The 8,463-nt window shown below is 45.7% G+C and overlaps 1 protein-coding gene, 1 long non-coding RNA gene and 1 pseudogene across 3 annotated transcripts in view; 1 reads left to right on the top strand and 2 right to left on the bottom strand.

Moving 5' to 3' along the window:
* Positions 1–1,564: 1,564 nt before the first annotated feature.
* Positions 1,565–1,807, bottom strand: LOC114007742 (cytochrome b-c1 complex subunit 9 pseudogene; annotated as a pseudogene).
* A 266-nt stretch (positions 1,808–2,073) lies between these two features.
* The window catches only part of ZMAT5 (zinc finger matrin-type 5), a 40,785-nt gene continuing 34,395 nt past the window's right edge, over positions 2,074–8,463 (top strand). For both annotated transcript variants that reach the window (XM_027771602.1, XM_006147906.3), the window contains exon 1: positions 2,074–2,176. The gene's annotated coding sequence lies outside the window, so the exon portion shown is untranslated. The remainder of the gene's footprint in view (positions 2,177–8,463) is intronic.
* LOC114007741 (uncharacterized) lies at positions 2,584–6,888 on the bottom strand. Its single transcript, XR_003549322.1, has 3 exons — positions 6,737–6,888; positions 6,074–6,119; positions 2,584–2,829 (listed from the first exon to the last, which is right to left on the bottom strand). It is a non-coding gene; the product is annotated as an uncharacterized LOC114007741 (long non-coding RNA).

Genomic DNA, 8,463 nt, shown 5'->3' with positions numbered 1-8,463 from the left:
CGGGTTGATACCTGAGGGAGGACTACGAATCCCAGCAAGCAGTGTGCGACGCGAGAGCGAAGGAGGAGGAGCCCGGAGCCGTCGGAGCCCACGGAGACAGGCACAGGAATGTACACCTTTTGTGCTCGAGGAGGTCTGGGAGGTCCTGGGACACAAACCCAGGACTCTTCCCATGTGGGCCCGTTGTGTTACCACTGTGCCACCACTTGGCCCATTGAATTCTCATTCTTTTTTTTTTTTTTCCTTTTTTTGGAGAGGTTTTTGCTACAGAGCGCGTGCGCTTGCCAGAAAGACAGAGAAATCACCCCCCCAGGGGGGATGGCCACGCCACAATCCCTTCTCCATTCTCCTCTCGGGATCTTGGGCACGGAGCGCACACGCGCCCGGCATGAGTTTAAGCCACCAGGTTCGAACCACGGTAGACTACATGGGAGTCCAGTGACATAGCCATTACGCTATCTGCTGACCCCGAATTCTCATTCTTAAAAGCACAGAAAAATAGTGGGCTATGACAACATATTTAAATGACTTTCCAAATCAGCGGGAATGGCCAATAAAACCACCTACAAAAAATGGGGCCAGTGGCAACACTTTCATATAGGCAGGACGTTGGGGCCATGGCAGTGTAAAATTAGGGGACAAAGACTTCTCAGGCTCTAGAGACAGACAGACAGACAGACGTGTTAAAAACACATGTGAAAGGTAGAACAGGGTTATCTGTATGAGACCTTTCTCAGTAGTGGTCTCAACTTCATGATATGCACAGCACCCAGCACAGTGCCTGATACATAAGTTTGAAAGATGTCAGTATTCTCTATCTTACGCTTCCATTTTCTTCCTAGGAATTTTAATAAATTTTATTTTTCACTGGTACTATTTACCAGGCACTGTGGCACCTTGCCTGTATCTCATATAATATGCACAATAATTCCCTAAGATAGTTATAGTTACTATCTCCATATTACAGATAAAACCAAAGCTAAGAGAGGACAAGAAACCAACTTAATGCCACAATTATTAAGTGACAAGGCCCAGTATTCCCATCTTTGGGTTGACTTCATGGCCCTCAACTCTTAACATTCTATAAGTTGCCTGCGTGGGAAGCCTTGGAAACCGGAAGCGCCATTTATAAAGGCCAGCCAGGCTGTCCAGAGAAATGTTGTTTTTATGACCGTTACCTGCTGAATCTGCCCTTGAATCCTCAGAGACAAGGGTCGGGGATCCAGCCCTGACTTGCCACTGACTTCCTGGTGGTGTGGCTCTAGTAAGTTCCTCGCTCTCATCAGGCACGAGGTTTCACCTCAGCAAATGGACAGTGTAGGGTGAGACATAGCAATATCTTGTAAGTTATCTTATATAACTTACATCCCCTGCAAAAGTAAGCTCTGTCGGCTTCGCTTAACGTTTTAGAAATCACACACCAGACCGAGAGGACAGACAGCAATCTCGAGACAGAAGACACCCATGGTTTACCCCTTCCCGATAAAGACAGACAGAGTCCCGTCCCACCTTCCACTCCCATTGTCACCCCACAGGCGGCCCCCCGGTCCGGGCTGTCCCATTGTCACCCCACAGGCGGCCCCAAGGTCAGGGATGGCCCAGGCCCTCACCCCGTGGTTGATGTGCTCGTAGACGGCATCCGCGCCTTGATCGAAGGCGCGCTCGAAGAACAAGGCGCCCACCGCGATGGTGAGGGCGAAGGTGGACGTCCTACGGAACAGCAGGGAGTAAAGTCTTGCACTAAGCGTCGGGGCAGCCATGTTTCTTCACTCTGAACTCTGGCCACTGCGCCTGCGCTGGGGCCGACCCCCCTCCCCCTCCAAAGGCTCTCGACTTGCAATGCTTTATGGGATTTGTAGTTCCTCTGAATATTAGTACTCGTTGTTTGAAACCATGACTTGTAACAGATGACTTGAACAAGAGAATAAAATTCATGATATTAATCTAAGGATATGCAACTAATTTGATAATATTTACTATCCATTTTTTCCCGCAATTTCTTGCTATTTTATTATTTTGAACTACAACTCCCAGAAGCCCTCACGCCTCTCCCAGCTCCCCCCTCCCCACGGCGGTCGGGTTGATACCTGAGGGAGGACTACGAATCCCAGCAAGCAGTGTGCGACGCGAGAGCGAAGGAGGAGGAGCCCGGAGCCGTCGGAGCCCACGGAGCCAGGTACCTTCCTTGGCCGGGACGGCAAGGGGTGACTCCTAGTCTCTTTCCCCCCTCCACAGATGAACTTGGGCTCTTCCTTCTAAGTCCGCAGGCCCTGCGGCGGGACGCACAGTCTCTTGGGATGAGGTGTAGATAGACGGGCGAAAGGCTCCCAGAACCCAGGTTCATCTTTACTAGGCCTAGAGGTTGAGCCTGTGACTAAAATTGAGACTAAAGTCGAGTCTAGAGGGCCGAACTCTTCAGCCCTCAGCCCGTGCTTCCTGCTCCCCTTACTCCTGGGCTTCGCAGTCCACAAGCCTGGCCCGGAAGGCGGGAGACCGGACACCACACGTTCCTTCCCAGGAATAGACTCGAGTACTTGAGGCAGTCCACAAATGTTTTCTGAGCGCCTCTTACCTGCTCCGGGTCCTGCGCTGGCACCCGGCGGTGAACAAGTCCCTGCTCCCAGCGGGCTTCATGCTACTGTGTGAGGGCAGATGGCAGGGGCAGTAACAACGCAGTGCTGTGTGCCACCGAAGACCGCGGTGGAAGGCGGCGGTGGCGGTAGTTCACCTGGGTGCCCACCCTCAGGTGACACTTGACTGAAGGCCTCAATGAATAGCTGGAGGTCAACAGGAAAATGTTGGTACAAAGGCCTTGGGGCAGCTGCAGCCCTGGGATGTTCGAGGGAAAGTAGAGTGGATGTTGAAGAGATGGGTTTGTTTTGGCTCCTGTCTAGCTTTGTAACCCATAGTAGAGAGTCTTTTTTTTTTCTTTCCCTTTCCTCTCTTTTCTTGTTTATTTTTTTCTTATAGGGTGCATGCTCTTGCTAGAGATTGGGGATGAGAAATCACCCTCCCAGGAGTATAGCCATCCTACAGTCCTTTCTCTTCCATTCTTCTCTTGGGGTTTGGGGGATGCTCGCAGATGCTTCGGCATGTTCCTTAAGCCACCAGTCCTTGGCATGAACTACCGTGTCAGCATTGTCGGATCCAGCCATTCTCGTCACTGGGCCACCAGCTGGCCCAAGAGTCTTTTTTCTAATTCCACTAGGAAGTCACTGGAAGGCTTTAAGCAGAGATGTGATAAGCTCTGTTTTACAAGTCTTTTAAAAACATTTATCCGTCTATCCATCTATCCATCTATCTATCTATCTGTCATGATTTTCAAGCCATGAGGTTTTCAAGTCTCCAGGTCTAGGACTCAAACTGCATTTGGCTGGGTGGGAATCTAGCCCCTCAACCACCATGCCACCTGCCGGCCACCTGCAGGCCGCCCTACTTTACATTTTAATGTCATCATCCTGGCTGCTCACTGGAGAAGGCCCTGAAGAGAGGAAGTCAATATGGTATCTGACAGAGGATGGCAATTTAGATTAGGATATAGATTAGATTCAGGATGTATTTGGGGAGGAGACAAAACAAGATGCCAAATGCATGTGCAGGTTGTGCAGAAAAGAGGAATCAGACAGAGCACATCAGAGTTTTGAGGTCAATTTAAAATCAGTGGCAATGACCTTAAATTCTGTTTTGACCACTTTTGAGCCACCATTCCATCAAGTGGAGATGTCCGGAGGCAAATAGGAAAATGGGACTGGCGTTTAGAGAAGCCATCTGAGCGTGAAATAAGAGTCATCAGAGGGACTGGCAGGTGGCATGGTGGTTAAGGGCGCAGGACTCCCACATGACCGACTGCAATTTGAATCTCGGACCTAGCGGCTTAGATTGCTTTCTCACTTTCCCCCTCTCTCTCTCACTCTGTCCCTCTCTAGTCAATTTAAATAAATAAATAAATAAAGTTAAATAAAATAATTATTTTTAAAAAAGAGTCATCAGATCAGGACAGGGTGGAATTCAAAATTAGGGACTGTATCGCAGGCCTGGTTCTGCGTCTGACTCTGTGTGACTTTTATCAGATCCAAACTCTTTTGGCAATATTTTAATTAATCTAAAAAGAGCAATAGTAATGCCTTGTTAGAGGATTAGAAGGAAAAATATGAAATGCTCTACATCCATGATGAATTATCTTTATTGTGGTTATTTACTGATTGCAAAGCATCTTGGTAGTCCCTTGGGGCAGAAAGTTGTGAGGCACCAGGGAAATATTACTGAGGGCTTGGTGATCATCTACAAATCTGGCTGATAAAAAGTTCAGAGGAGGGAGAATCATTTTAGGTGGGATGATTAAAGAAGACCACAGGGAGTTAAAGATGTGGCTTATTTTATTATTATTCTTAATCTGTTTCATGTTTTTAAGTTTATCTGTTAATTTTCTCCATGAGGTAGAGATCAACAGACAGGTACCCTCGGTCCTCATGCTACAATCGACCCCCACTGTCAGCCAGCCGGATCACAAGCACTTATGCATGAGCACATGTTCCTGGCTTGCTCAGAGAGAGCCCAGGACTTCCCCCATGTGGGTCCAGCTGTGCTACCACCTGTCTCCTGTTTTTATCTTTTAAAACAATTTTTTAAAATATTTGTTTATTTATTTAATTCCATTTCTTCTTATTATTTTTTAATTTGACCAGAGAGAGAGAAAGGGACAGTGAGAAAGCAAGCCACCAGATCCAGGGTTCGACCATGGTTGTCCATGTGGGAATCCAGCACCTTTAATCACCATGCCACATGCCACCCAAGAAACAATTTTTAAAACACATTTTAAAAAATTTTCTATCCAGTGCATCCACTCACTGGAGAGAGACAGAAGGGGAGAGAGAAAGTGAGAAAGCAACCCCCTGAAGGGAGTGACCACGCCACAATCCTGTCTCCTGTGTGTGTGGCGAGCGCACGTGCCCTATAGCAAAAACCTCTTCAAAAAAAAGAGAGAGAGAAAGCGAGAAATCACTCCCCAGGGGGGCTGGCCATGCTACAATCCCTTCTCCTCCATTCTCCTCTCGGGATCTTGGGCATGCACGCACACACGCCTGGTGTGAGTTTAAGCCACCGGGTCCAGGACTCGAACCATGGTTAACTACATGGTAGTCCAGCGACATAGCCATTAAGCTAACTGCTGGTCCCAACAAACTAAATTCTTTAAGCCATCAATTTCAACCTACATATTATTATTCTGTACAGAAATCTAGGAATATAAGACAAATGACCTAACTTTTCTTTTGATTAATGTTAGAGCTTAAATTGAACAAACTAAAATTTTAAACACTCAACCCTAAATACAGTTAAACATTTTAACTCCATTTATAAATTGAATATATATTATTTTCCTCTTAAGTACTTCACATGTGTAGTCCAACAAGCACAATTTCCCCAGAATACTTCAGCAGTTACTAGAAAATCTAATCTATTAAATTTATAATGAATTTCAAGGGCTTGTAAGTAATCCCATACTTTTTACACACATAGGCATATTATCTTGTGTCAGTGGCTCTTAGGCTAGGGAGCTTAAAAAAAAAAAATATATATATATATATATATATATATAGGTTCTATCTGATGTGAAATCAGAATATAGAGGACACCCCTTAGTAACTGTTACAGCACCTAAGATGGTTCTATATGCAGTCAGTGTTCCCAACCATTGCTAACCTCCAAGCTAAAATCATAAGTCTAATATCAGTTACTGACATATATTTGATAAATTAGCTATGTATTTTTACTTTTATACTTTAAGTCAGAATTCACCATGCTTATCTGTTAAGTACTCCATTGTCTAATACATTGCAATGATTATTACTAAACTTAGAACAGGAGCATTAATAGTAGTGAGTTTGGGTCCAGCAGGTAGCATGGTGGTTCAAGTGCTGGATTCCCATATGGCTGACCGTGGTTCAAGTCTGAGGCCTGGTGACTCAAAACTCACATGGGTGTGTGTGAGTGCATGCCCAAAATCCCAGGTAAAGAATGGAAGAGAAGAGACTATGGCATGGTCATACCCCTGGGAGGTGATTTCTTACTTTACCTTTCTTTGTATCTCTCCGGCAAGCTCAATCACCTTATGGGGAAAACTGAAGAAAAGAAAATCACATTAGGCTCATGTGTGTGCATGCACAAAACCCCAAGAAGAGAATGGAGGAGTAGAAGGGATTGTGGCATGGCCATTCCTTCGTGGGGAATGAATTCTCACTTTCCCTCTCTCTCTCCAGTGAGCACACATACTGTAAAGCAAAAACTTAAAAGAACAAAACAAAAGTGAATTTGATTCATTCTTCCATCTTTGTTTTCAATTCTAAACTTTTCTGAAACATGACAAGACACATCCAGTAAGATAATTTTATTCACTCTAATGAATTGTGCTTAGCATCAAGTTGGGGTTACCATTTTTGTCACTTCTGGGCCAATCCAAGTGATCCAGTTCCCCCAGTCCTTAGTGACAATTTACCTCTCTGTGAGAGGGGCAGGTTCTTTGTATCTAAATCAAATGGCAAACCAAATGGAGAAAAGAGCATTCCTGAACAAATCAGTTTGTTGCAGAGTACACACAAGCAGAGAATAGGCAAATACATAGTCATACAGGTAAAAGACAAGTAAGTCAAAGGAGAGGAAAAGAGGAGAGCATACAGGCACACGTGTGCTAATAATGACCCAAACTTCATACATCCATAAGAGAAATCTTCTACTTGACCTGGGAGACTAGTCCCTACAAAGTGACACTGGCTGGCAGGGGTCTGGCATGCCATCAAGTCGTCAGTGATGAAGCTCAAATTCTTTTTCAGTCAGATGGAGTTTTCAGCTGTATCCATTTCATCAAATGGGTTCTCTTAGCAGAATCGCAGTGAGATGTGTCTCAGATAGTAGTTCAGAGGCTCTTATTTTTATAGCCCCCGAAGACACGTTATCTCAGCTTTCAGATGTCACCCGTGAAGGAAAAGGTCCCAGAACCCACCAGTTCATTTGCATGTGGGCAAGGTGGCTATCAGCTCATTTGGCTCAGTGACAGCAAATATGATAGAGCAAAATTCATACACCCAAAATGAAGTTACATTGTCAAAGCATTCAAAATGGAGTTAGTACTGGCAAGGTATAATTATGTAAGCTTTCTGATTCAATGTGAATTGTAACACTGTAAAGTACACATCATAACACCATTTCAGTGAGATGAAGTTATTCATAATTGGACTGATTTTTGACTGGGACATGAATCCAGGGGGCTATATCTACCCAGAGTGATCCCAGCAGAGGCAGCCCTTGAGATTCAGGGGGAAAATTCATTCCTTCCCTTTATTGTTTAGGGAATTCTTATTGGGAGTATTAGATTCACAGGTTAAAATGCAGATTTCTAAGTCTGTATCCAGAACTGCTATGTTATGATTTCCAGGTACCTGTCCCAGGAAACTTCAACCTTTGCTTTCAATTCTTGATGGATAACTCTGTGGGTTGGTGAAGGCAGCCAGATCTCACATGGCCAACCACATGGTTTGAGTCGTGGACCCAGTAGCTTGAGAAACATGCCAGATATACACATGTGTGCACACCAGATCCTGAAAGAAGGGAGAGATGGAGGAGAAGGGATTACAGCCAGACCATGCCTCTTGGTGGGGGAAGTGCTTTCTCTTCTCCGTCCCTTTCTGTCTCTGTCTTTGGTGAGCACACACACCATTTAGCAGAGTGGGGGGCGGAGGGCAGGGAGCATTCCCACTTGGGAACCATGGAAAATTTTGAGCTGGGGTAATTTAAGGAGGTTGATCTGATTCTACCCAGGGCAGGATGAACATAGGAGGCTGTGTCCAGATGTGAAGAGGCAGTGGCAGTGTTGACAGAAAGTCAGATGGTATTTGGAGCCCAGACTGGGATCAGAAGAAAAGGGGAGGCAGAGGCAGTTCTGACTCTGGGTATCTTGTTCAGAAGCCTCCTTCAGACTATGTTTGCCTTTCCTATTTGGAAACTCTGGCCTCCTGGGACCTGTAACTACCTGATGAGAAACTACTGTCTCCAGCCTAGAGTCCCTGGAGTCCAGATTTGTGCTCAGTCAGCCTTCCCTGGGCCTTGGGGCATGCTCGGCCAGGGCTGGGAAGAATTAGAGTCTGTCTTGACAGTCTTCAGCTGGGGGCTGGGGAAATGTCAGCTCTGTCCCTTTTAACCACAACCCCTAGCCAGTTCATTGAGCTGAACCAGGTCCCTGGAACCATCCATAGCTGCCTCTTGAGGAATAAGGAATAGACAATTCTGTTTTTAAAAGGGATTGTTTTTTAAAATTTTTTTTTTTTTTGGAGAGATTTTCACTGTAGGGCGCGTGCGCTCGCCAGACAGACAGAGAGAGACATAGAGACAGAAAGCGAGAAATCACCCCCCAGGGGGAATGGTCACGCCTCAATCCCTTCTTCTCCATTCTCCTCTCGGGATCTTGGGCAC

The sequence above is a fragment of the Tupaia chinensis genome, unplaced genomic scaffold (assembly GCF_000334495.1).
Source record: "Tupaia chinensis unplaced genomic scaffold, TupChi_1.0 Scaffold000226_1, whole genome shotgun sequence".
Lineage (NCBI taxonomy): Eukaryota > Metazoa > Chordata > Mammalia > Scandentia > Tupaiidae > Tupaia > Tupaia belangeri.
The sequence above is the reverse complement of the archived record's forward strand: the minus strand, read 5'-3'. Positions and strand labels throughout refer to the sequence as shown.